This window comes from Heterodontus francisci, chromosome 12, assembly GCF_036365525.1.
Source record: "Heterodontus francisci isolate sHetFra1 chromosome 12, sHetFra1.hap1, whole genome shotgun sequence".
Taxonomy (NCBI): Eukaryota; Metazoa; Chordata; class Chondrichthyes; order Heterodontiformes; family Heterodontidae; genus Heterodontus; species Heterodontus francisci.
Window position 1 is genome coordinate 49,535,933 of NC_090382.1, and position 12,491 is coordinate 49,548,423.

The 12,491-nt window shown below is 45.2% G+C and overlaps 1 protein-coding gene across 1 annotated transcript in view; it reads right to left on the reverse strand.

Annotated features, from left to right (window-relative positions):
• The window catches only part of ablim3 (actin binding LIM protein family, member 3), a 328,868-nt gene that overhangs the window by 151,655 nt on the left and 164,722 nt on the right, over positions 1-12,491 (reverse strand). The window lies entirely within an intron of this gene.

Below are 12,491 nucleotides of genomic sequence, written 5' to 3' on the forward strand. Positions count from 1 at the left end.
GACATGATTAAGGTATAGTAAATTATGAGGGGCATTAATAGGTTAGATAGGAAGAAACTTTTCCCTTAGTGGAGGGGTAAATAACCAGGGAGCATAGATTTAAGGTAAGGGGCAGGAGGTTTGGAGTAGATTTGAGGAAAAAAATTTCACCCAGAGGGTAGTTGGAATCTGGAATGCACTGCCTGAAGAGGTGGTAGAGGCAGGAATCCTCACAACATTTAAGAAGTATTTAGATGAGCACTTGAAATGCCATTGCATACAAGGCTACGGGCCAAGTGCTGGAAAATGGGATTAGAATAGTCAGGTGCTTGATAGCTGGCACAGACACGATGGACTGAAGGGCCCGTTTCTGTGCTGTATAACTCTATGACTCTAATACCATTGAATTTATTTTTATGTTAACTTCCTTTTAAGAAATTACAGCTTGAATCAACTGAGTACAGTTTTGCTTGCAAGTAAAGCAGCTGCAGTATGTGGTTTAAAGCTGGGAATGACTGCAGAACCTGAGCTTGGTCACTGTGATCGAGCCAAGCAACAATACTGTTCTCCTTATTTTGTGTTTGAATTATCTCAGACGGTTTTGTTTTTCAGTAATAACATGGAAAGAATTACATTATGGCCCTGCACCAAGTTCTCATATCGTCATAGAGCCAAAGGAAGGAATAGTACTTTTATAGGTATTAACCTACATTTTTAGTATTCACTAACATTTCACATTTATAGATGTTATTGGTGACTACTGCCATTTTCAACATATTTAAATTGGGTTCATGTTTACATAATAGAATTTTGATTTTCCCCAACTGCAATTTCTGATAATTTGTATTCTACTTCAGAATTAAAAATAAGTCTGCTGCTTAAACTGGTGGTGAAGTCAGTTAGAACATTGCCCTTCCAATCACCTCAATGGGTCTGGACCCTAACAGAATCTCCTTCTGATGTAAGTTAACGGTTTTAAGTTCAACGAGATTGCTTTGCTGCACTGGGGTTACCAGCTGACATATATCATACCCCTGCACTGAAATTTAACATAGTTGGTACCTCCAACAAGCAATCAATCTCAATCTCTTACTCTCTCTCTCTCTCTCCATGATGGGCCATGAGGACGACTAACACATTGGGAAATAGAATAGCTGCACTGATACAGCAGGAAGTACTCTTCTGACACTAGTATATAAGCTGTTGAACGTGACTTGTTACCCTTCCTCCTTCATTTATCCAAGTGACTGGAACTTTCCACTGATACAGTTAATGTCACCTTAATGACTGATAAAAGAATGCTTTACAGCTGTGAAATGGCAGTCCACTCACGTTCTGCTCTGTTCAAATATTAATTAAGGTTGGGGTTTCAACTGTTCTGTTGAGAAAACCAAAGCTCAATTGATTTTTTTTAAGTATGAATAAAGTAATGCATTCCAGTAACATTTATAGTTTTAACAAAGAATGTCACCAGGTAACAACAGTCTCCAAACAATTATCTTTTAAAATGACACAAAGGGTGTGATTTACTCTGTTCACTAACTTTAATGGAAAAATATAGACTGGAGATTACAGCTTTTTACTATTTTTCCAGTACAATTAGTAAATAGAAGAAAACATATCCTTAGGTCCAACACACTCTGTTTCAGAAATGATAGAAGTGGTATAAAATAATAATTAACAGAATGGCAAATACAACAACTGAAGTAAGCTAGATTGAACTTGTACAGACCTTTGTATAAAAATATGTGAACACAATTATAAACTGCTTGTACTCAAATTTCATGGATGACTAAATATGACACAAATTACATTTTCTCATAACTTACAGCATGCAACAAACATGCATTTTAACATATGTAAGCACATACTTAAAACCAGCTATTGCCATCATAAAGTATGTACTATATTGTAATTATATAGGAAGATATTGGGTGTACATAAGCCCCCAGATTGTCCAAGTTGTTAAGCTACAGTTAAGAGTACCGTGTGTGTTTGTGGAGACCTGGTTATAGGAAGACATACAAAGTAGGATGACACCAGGGGTGGCAAGTAATGAGCTGAATTTTCCAGCCCCGTGGAGATGCAGTTTGAGGCTGGGACTTTCCCAGGGGACGGCTGGGACCAGGGTCGGCTGCCTGCTCCACGGAGGTGGGCAGCCAATTAGGGCAATTGCGGCCCCAATTAGGGGCCATTTTGCGATGGCACCAGGGTTTTCTTGCCATCGAAGCAGCCCCCACTGCCATATGCAGAGCCAGCCAGCTGATTGGAGGCAGCCTCCCAGCGGCAGGCCACCTGGCCATTGGAGCCAGAGGCTCCATGCCCTAATGACGGGGCTGCGATGATCAAATCCCACAACCTCATCTATTACTACACCTGCAGAGAGGTTTCCCCTCCATCTGGTGGCCCTGCCAACTCTTTGCTTCTTTCTTTGTTGACTTCTCTGCAGGCAACTGAGGGTATCCCCATGTTGAATCTCCCTCGTGCCTGTCCCGCCTGCTTCACCAGCATCCACCTCTCCTGTGGGGCTGCTGGCCTGACACTGTTGCGGGCCCTCTGCTTGAGCCTCCTACTTCCCTGGTTTGCCCACTGTCAATTGGTTGGGGTTCCCAGAGGTGGCTTCTTACTTGGCCGCCTCCGGGAAGATTGCACCCAACATTCCACCCAGTCACGTCTGGGATCCCGACCTGGAATTGAGACTGACGTCAGAATTGCGACCCAACTGGGAAGATCCAGCCTTATAGTTATGAGGAGACTTGATGTTCAGAATCACGGAATTGCTACAGCACAGAAGGAGGCCATTCGGCCCATCATGTCTGGCTCTCTAAATGAGCAATTCACCTAGTGCCATTCCCGCACCTTCTCCCCGTAACCCTGCAAACTCTTCCTTTTCAGATAACAGTCTAATTCCCTCTTAAATGCCTCAATTGAACCTGCCTGCAACAAACTTTCAGGCAGTGCATTCCAGACCTTAACCACTCGCTGCGTGAAAAAGATTTTTCTCATGTTGTTTTTGCTTCTTTTGCAAATTACATTAAATCTGTGCCCTCTCATTCTCGATACTTTCACGAGCAGGAACAGTTTCTCTCCATCTATTCTGACTAGACCCCTCATGATTTTGAATACCTCGATCAAATCTCCTCTCAGCCTTCTCTTCTCTAAGGTAAAAAGTCCCAAATTCTCCAAACTATCTTTGTAACTGATGTTTCTCATCCCTGGAACCACTCTCATGAATCTTTTTTGCACTCTCTCCAATGCTTTCATATCCTTCCTAAAGTGTGGCATCTCGAACTGGACGCAATACGTCAGCTGAAGCCGAACTAGTGTCTTAGACAAGTTTAACATAGCCTCCTTGCTGTTGTACTCTATGCCCCTTTATAAAGCACAGGATACTTTATGCTTTATGAACTGTTCTCTCGACCTGTTCTGCCATCTTCAATGACTTATGCAGATATACACCCAGGTCCCTCTGCTCCTGCACCCCCATTAGAGTTGTACCCTTTATTTTACATTGTCTCTCCATGTTCTTCCTACCAAAATGAATCACCTCACATTTCTCCATATTGAACTTCGTCTGCCATTTGTCCACCCATTCCACAAACTTGTCTATGTCCTTTTGACATTCTACACTTTCCTCTGCACAGTTCACAATGGTTCCAAGTTTCATATCATCCGCAAATTTTGTAATTGAGCTCTGTACACCAAGGTCTAGGTCATTAATATATTACAGGAAATGCAAGAGTCCCAACACTGACCCCTGGGGAGCTCCACCACAAACCTTCCTCCAGCCCGAAAAACATCCATTAATCACTACTCTGTTTCCTGTCACACAACCAATTTTATGTCCATGTTGTTACTGTCCCTTTTATTCCATGAGCTATAATTTTGCTCACAATTCTGTTGTGCAGCACTGTATCAAATGCCTTCTCGAAGTTCATGTACACCAAATCAACAGCATTGCCTTGATCAACCCTCTCTGTTACCTCTTCAAATACTCCTGCAGGTTAGTCAAACATGATTTTCCCTTAACAAATCCATTCTGGCTTTGCTTAATTAACCCACATTTGTCCATTTGACTATTAATTTTGTCCCAAATTATTGTTTCCAGACGTTTGCCCACCACCAAAGTTAAACTGACTGGGCTGTAGTTGCTGGACATATCTTTTTTGAACAATGGTGTAACATTTGCAATTCTCCAGTCCTCTGGCATCAACCCTGAGTCTAAGGAAAACAGGAAAAATATGGCCCATGCCTCTGCAATTTCCACTCCCACTTCCCTCAGTATCCTTGGATCCATCTCATCCGGTCCTGGTGCTTTATCAACTTTAGGTAGACAGTCTATCTACTATCTCCTCCTTATCAATTTTAAATCCTTTGTGGCCTGGGTAGCATTTTCTTCCTTGGTAAAGACAGATGCAAAGTATTCATTTAGCACCCCAGCTATTCCCCCTGCCTCAATGTGTAAATCCCCTTTTTGGTCCCTAATCGGCCCCACTCCTCCTTTTACCACCTTTTAATATGTATATGCCTATAGAAGACTTTGGAATTCCCTTTTATGTTAGCTGCCAGTCTCTTTTCATACTCCCTCTTTGCGTCTCTTATTTGTTTTTTCACTTCTCCTCTGAGCCTTCTATATTCAGCCGAGTTCTCCATTGTATTATCTACCTGACGTCTGTCCCAAGCACAATTTTTCTTCTTCATCTTAATATCTATCTCTTTTGTCATCCAGGGAGTTCTGGATTTGTTTGCCCTACTTTTCCCCTCCAAGGGAATATACATTGACTGAGCCCATACTATCTCTTCTTTGAAGGTAGCCCATTGTTCAGCGACCATTTTTCCTGCCGACCTTTGATTCAAATTTATTCGGCCCATATCATTCTTACCCCATTGAAGTTGGCTTTCCCGCTGTTAATTATTCATACTCTAGATTGTTCTTTGTCCTTTTCCATAGTAAATCTAAACCTTATGATACAATGATCACTGTCCCTTAAATGCTCTTCTACTCCTATTTGATCCACTTGGCCCATCTCATTCCCAAGAACCAGGTCCAGCAGTGCCTCCCCTCTCGTTGGACTGGAAACATACTGCTCTAGAAAATTTTCTAGAACATACTCTAGGAACTCTTGACCCTCTTTTCCCTTTACACTACTACTATCCCAGTCTATATTTGCATCTAGGACTATTTCCATTGGAGCAAAAATGACTGAGAGAAGATTTAATTATTTTTTTTTCAAATAATGAAGTGTTTTCATTTGGTCAATTGAAAAAGACTATTTCCTTGGTTGGGGAGTAAATAATGAGACATCATCACTGTTCACCAAGTGATGACAAGGGTAAAATCACCGTGGCGGCGGGCGGAGACTCTTAAGTGGCCATTAACTGGCCACTTAAAGGTCTTGATTGGCCTGGGGCAGTCAGGCCAGTTTTCGTCGCCACCAACCTACATAAAATGGCGGCTCAGACAGGAGCGGGTCGGAAAGGGCCCCCTGAGCCTCCCACTCCATTTTATGCGCCCCCCCGCCACCAACCCGCTCTTTTGAGGGGGGGGGGCTCAAATTCCAGCCTTTGACTATTAACTAGATACCATGAGATTTGTCACAACCAGTTGCCTAATTTCCAAACACCTTGATACACCTTTACCACCTCACATCATGGAGAGGGGTTTGGAGCATGGAATGCCTCACACATGGATACAAACATACATCTTATCAGGAGTGAACCTGATTGTAGCAACAGATGGAATAACAATTTTAGTAGCCAGTCCCTGATGTGGGAGTATTTGAAAGCTGGGACAACTTATGGATGAATGACGAAATACACATTTTAAAAGGAAATGCCTTAAAATGTTTTCCTTCTTGACACCAGGACATAAACACTTTGATCTTGGAATATAAAGGATCAAAACTAGAAATACAGCTGGTTCAGCACAATGTCTTAATGGAGAGGAAATGTGATAGTTCTTCAACTGAAATGGAATGAGGAAACAATGGCAACAGCCGTATCCTGACCTGGCTAAACAACACCCGACCAGTGCAGGGTCTCTTCATGACCAGTAACATGTTTGGGTTTCCCTTGGTTGCCAGTTGTCAGGCAACCTAGGAAAACATTCTTGCCAAAGTCAGCTTGGAAAGTTTCACTTCAAAGGAAATACGATTTTTCCCCTGTGTTCAGGAAGGTTAAAAGTTAATAAAAACAAGAAATACTGGAAATATTCAGCGGGTCTGGCAGCATCAGAGAGAAGCAGAGTTAACGTTCCATGTTAGAGACTCTTCTTCAGAACTGACAAATATGAGAAATGTAAAAGGTTTTAAGCAAGTAAAGCAGGGGTGGGGCAAGACATAGCAAAGATGAAGGTGCTGATAGGACAGGATCACAGAGAATAACTGACCAGGTCAGAAACAAAGGCGAACGGTATGTTAATGGTGTGCTGAAAGACAAAGCGTTAGTACAGAGAGGGTGTGAATGACTGTAAAGCACAGAGCACTACAAGCACAAACATTAAAAAAACGCATTAAAAAAAAAACAGTGGGTAAGCACAGTGGAAACAAATTAAACAAACTGAAAAACCTAAAATAAAATAACCAAATAAAAAAGGATAAAGAAAAAAAGAAAAAAAAAACTAAGCATAAAAACGGGAACCCGTCATGCTCTAAAAGTATTGAACTCAATGTTCAGTCCTGCAGGCTGCAGTGTGCCTAATCAGTTACTGTTCCTCGAGCTTGCGTTGATGTTCGTTGGAACACTGCAGCAATCCCAGGACAGGGAAGTGAGCATGAGAGCACGGGGGGTGGTGTTGAAATGGCCAGCAACTGGAAGCTCGGGGCCATGCTTACGGACTGAGTGGAGGTGTTCCACAAAGCGGTCACCCAATCTGCGTTTGGCCTCCCCAATATAGAGGAGACCACATTGTGAGCAGCGAATACAGTATACTAAATTGAAAGAAGTACAAGTAAATTGCTGCTTCACCTGAAAGGAGTGTTTGGGGCTGTGGATAGTGAGGAGAGAGGAGGTAAATGGGCAGGTATTACACCTCCTGCGATTGCACGGGAAGGTGCCGTGGGAAGGGGACGAGGTGGTGGGGGCAATGGAGGAGTGGACCAGGGTGTCGTGGAGGGAACGATCCCTTCGGAATGCTGACAGGGGAAGGGAGGGGAAGATGCATTTGGTAGTGGCATCACGCTGGATGTGGTGGATGTGGCGGAGGATGATCCTTTGGATCTGGAGGCTGGTGGGGTGGAAAGTGAGGACAAGGGAAACCCTGTCATGGTTCTGGGAGGAAGGGGAAGGGGTGAGGGTAGAGGTGCGGGAAATGGGCCGGACACGGTTGAGGGCCCTGTCAACCACAGTGGGGGGGAACCCTCGGTTGAGGAAAAAGGATGACATATCGGAAACACTGTCGTGGAATGTAGCATCATCAGAGCAGATGAGTCGGAGACGGAGAAACTGGGAGAATGGAATGGAGTCCTTACAGGAGGCAGGGTGTGAAGAAGTGCAGTCGAGTTAGCTGTGGGAGTCGGTGGGCTTATAAAGAACAAAGAACAAAGAACAAAGAAAATTACAGCACAGGAACAGGCCCTTCGGCCCTCCAAGCCTGCGCCGATCCAGATCCTCTATCTAAACATGTCGCCTATTTTCTAAGGGTCTGTATCTCTTTACTTCTTGCCCATTCATGTACCTGTCTAGATACATCTTAAAAGACGCTATCGTGCCCGCATCTACCACCTCCGCTGGCAACGCGTTCCAGGTACCCACCACCCTCTGCGTAAAGAACTTTCCACGCATATCCCCCCTAAACTTTTCCCCTTTCACTTTGAACTCGTGTCCCCCAGTAATTGAATCCCCCACTCTGGGAAAAAGCTTCTTGCTATCCACCCTGTCTATACCTCTCATGATTTTGTACACCTCAATCAGGTCCCCCCTCAACCTCCGTCTTTCTAATGAAAATAATCCTAATCTACTCAACCTCTCTTCATAGCTAGCGCCCTCCATACCAAGCAACATCCTGGTGAACCTCCTCTGCACCCTCTCCAAAGCATCCACATCCTTTTGGTAATGTGGCGACCAGAACTGCACGCAGTATTCTAAATGTGGCCGAACCAAAGTCCTATACAACTGTAACATGACCTGCCAACTCTTGTACTCAATACCCCGTCCGATGAAGAAAAGCATGCCGTATGCCTTCTTGACCACTCTATTGACCTGCGTTGCCACCTTCAGGGAACAATGGACCTGAACACCCAAATCTCTCTGTACATCAATTTTCCCCAATACTTTTCCATTTACTGTATAGTTCAATCTTGAATTGGATCTTCCAAAATGCATCACCTCGCATTTGCCCTGATTGAACTCCATCTGCCATTTCTCTGCCCAACTCTCCAATCTATCTATATTCTGCTGTATTCTCTGACAGTCCCCTTCACTATCTGCTACTCCACCAATCTTAGTGTCGTCTGCAAACTTGCTAATCAGACCACCTATACTTTCCTCCAAATCATTTATGTATATCACAAACAACAGTGGTCCCAGCACAGATCCCTGTGGAACACCACTGGTCACACGTCTCCATTTTGAGAAACTCCCTTCCACTGCTACTCTCTGTCTCCTGTTGCCCAGCCAGTTCTTTATCCATCTAGCGAGTACACCTTGGACCCCATGCGCCTTCACTTTCTCCATCAGCCTACCATGGGGAACCTTATCAAACGCCTTACTGAAATCCATGTATATGACATCTACAGCCCTTCCCTCATCAATCAACTTTGTCACTTCCTCAAAGAATTCTATTAAGTTGGTAAGAATATTCGTAGACAGCCTATCCCCAGAGATGGAGACAGAGAAGTCGAGGAAGGGAAATGTCAGAGATGGTCCATGTAAAGGTGAGAGAAGGGTGAAAATTAGAAGCAAAGTTAATAAAGTTTTCTAGTTCCGGGTGGCAGCAGGAAACGGCACCGATACAGTCATTAATATACTGGAAAAAGAGGAGTTGGGGGAGGGGGCCTGAGTAGGACTGGAACAAGGAATGTGCGGCATATCCCACAAAAAGACAGGCATAACTGGGACCCATGCGGGTACGCAAAGCAACACCTTTTACTTGGAGGAAGTGAGTGGAGTTGAAGGAGAATTTGTTCAATGTGAGAACAAGTTCAGCCAGGCGGAGGAGGATGGTGGTGGACGGGGACTGGTTGGGCCTCTGTTCACGAAGAAGCGGAGAGCTTCATTGGACATCCATAGTGAGGAGGAGGCGGTTAGGGCCAGGAAATTGGAAATTGTCAAAATGACGTAGGGCGTCAGAAGAGTCACGGATGTAGGTGGGAAGAGACTGGACCAGTGCAGAAAAGATAGAGTCAAGATAGGAAGAAATAAGTTCAGTGGGGCAGGAACAGGATGTAACAATGGATCTGCAGAGACAGTCCTGTTTGTGGATTTTGGGAAGGAGGTAGAAGCGGGCTGTCCGGGGTTGCGGGACTATGAGGTTGGAAGCTGTAGAGGGAAGATCTCCAGAGGAGATGAGATCAGTGACAGTTCTGTGGACATTTCTGTGGACAGCAGCTTGATGTTTGGTGGTAGGGTCATGGTCCAGGGGGAGGTAGGAAGAAGCGTCTCCTCTTCACTACTTCCAATCTCTCTACACCTCCATCCCCCACCAGGCCAGGTTTGTGGACTCTCCACTTCTTCCTTGAACATTCTTCCGAACATTCCTTGTTCCAGTCCTACTCAGGCCCCCTCCCCCAACTCTTTTTCCGGTACACTGATGACTGTAACGGTGTCGTTTCCTGCTGCCACCCGGAACTAGAAAACTTTATTAACTTTGCTTCTAATTTCCACCCTTCTCTCACCTTCACATGGTCCATCTCCGACACTTCCCTTCCCTTCCTCGACTTCTCTGTCTCCATCGCTGGGGACAGGCTGTCTAAGAATATTCATTATAAGCTCACTGACTCCCACAGCTACCTCGACTACACTTCTTTACACCCTGCCTCCTGTAAGGACTCCATTCCATTCTTCCAGTTTCTCTGTCTCCGATGCATCTGCTCTGATGATGCTATGTTCCACGACAGTGCTTCCGATATGTCTTCCTTTTTCCTAAACCGAGGATTCCCTCCACACTGTAGTTGACAGGGCCCTTAACCGTGTCTGGCTCATTTCCCGCACCTCTACCCTCACCCCTTCCCAGAACCGCGACAGAGTTCCCCTTTTCCTCTCTTTCCACCCCACCAGCCTCCAGATCCAAAGAATCGTCCTCTGCCACTTCCGCCACCTCCAGCGTGATGCCACTACCAAACGCATCTTCCCCTCCCTTCCCCTGTCAGCATTCCGAAGGGATCGTTCCCTCCGCAACACCCTCATCCACTCCTCCATTGCCCCCACCACCTCGTCCCCTTCCCATGGCACCTTCCCCTGCAACCGCAGGAGGTGTAACACCTGTCCATTTACCTTCTCTCTCCTCACTATCCCAGGCCCCAAACACTCCTTTCAGGTGAAGCAGTGATTTACTTATACTTCTTTCAATTTAGTATACTGTATTCGCTGCTCACAATGTGGTCTCCTCTACACTGCGGAGACCAAACGCAGATTGGGTGACCGCTTTGTGGAACACATCTGCTCAGCCCGTAAGCATCACCCCGACCTTCCGGTTGCTGGCCATTTCAACACACCCCCCTGCTCTCATGCTCACATCCCTGTCCTGGGATTGCTGCAGTGTTCCAATGAACATCAACGCAAGCTTGAGGAACAACATCTCATTTACCGATTAGGCACACTGCAGCCTGCCGGACTGAACATTGAGTTCAATAATTTCAGAGCATGACGGGTCCCCCTTTTTATGCTTAGTTAATTTTTCTTTTTTTCTTTTCCCTTTTTTATTTGATTATTTTATTTTAGGTTTTTCAGCTTGTTTAATTTGTTTCCACTGTGCTTACCCACTGTTTTTTTTAATGTGCTTTTTTAATGTTTGTGCTTAGAGTGCTCTGTGCTTTACAGTCATTCGCACCCTCTCTGTACTAACGCCTTGTCTTTCAGCTATCCATTAACATACCATTTGCCTTTGTTCCATGACTTTCTGGTCAGTTATTCTCTGTGACCCTGTCCTATCAACACCTTCAACTTTGTTATCTCTTGTCCCACCCCTGCTTTACTTGCTGAAAACCTTTTACATTTCTAATATTTGTCAGTTCTGTAGAAGGGTCTCTGATCCGAAACGTTGACTCTGCTTTTCTCTGCGCATTTGCTGCCAGACCTGCTGAGTATTTCCAGCATTTCTTGATTTTATTTCAGATTTCCAGCATCTGCAGTATTTTGTTTTTATTTGAGGTTAAAAGTTAAACTAGGAATAAGATATGAAAATCTAATGTACACTCGTGTATCTTAATTATAATGCAGTGCTTAGTGGCTGAACATTTTGCATATCATAAAAGGTCTTTTTTTTTGGGAATATCCATAAGCTTGTGTAAAATAACTTTACTCCTTCACAAGCTACATATTGTTTCCAGATGCTCAAGCACGATAAATAATATTACAATTATTTATAGGAAACTATGGATTTGCATTTCAAATAATTAAACAGTGAATCTGCATACTTAATACTGTTAATGGTATCTAAATTGCTATATAAAGTGCTTTTTATAGGCATTTTGGGCTGAATTTTACCCTCATCGGCCGGGAGCCATCCATTGACTGAAAAGTCAGTGGTGAACCCGCCTTCGCCTGCCCTGGGGTTCTGGACCGCATTTTATGGTCTCAGGCCTTTAATTGGTCTGAGGCGGGAGTTCCACCTCATTGAGGCAGGAAATCCGCCTAATGCAGCTGCCAGCCAATCAGTGGGCTGGCAGCTCTTAGTCCCAGCAGCGCCACCAGGAGCGGTGGCCATTGCTGGGACACCAACTCAGCTTCATGAAGAACAGGAAGGACGGCCCCGGGAAAAGGTAAGTTTTTGGGGCCTTGCCGGGGGAGATTGGTCAGGCCCCAGCGAGGCAAGGGTGGTCGATTGGGGGGACGGGGACGTGTTAGCTGTTGGAGGTGGTTGGGCATTCGGGGTAGCCCTCCGTCAGGCACAGGGTGCCTGATCATGAGGGCCCCCCACCCCAGGCTGCCAGAAAACCACCTGCATTTGTCAGGCGGCTTTTCTCAGGCCTGGGCTGCCCAACCAGCCAAGGATAAAATCCCCGTGGCGGCAGGAGAAGGCCCTTAAGTGGCCGTTAACTGGCTACTTAAGGGCCTTGATTGGCCTGGGGCGGGCAGGCAGGTTTTCGCCGCTGCCGCCCCGCGTAAAATGGTGGCGCAGATGGGAGTGGGTCGGGAAGGGCTCCCCGATTTCCCACTCCATTTTATGCCCCCGCCCCCCCACCACCAACCCACTCTTTGGAGGGGCATAAAATTACGGCCTTTGACTATTACCTAGGTACCATGGGATTTGCCATGACACGTTGCTTAATTTTCAAACCCTTTGCCTCAGCTTTACCACCTCACATCAGGCAGTTTAGCCAGGGAAAATATGGACAAAGTGAGCAGGGAGGCCT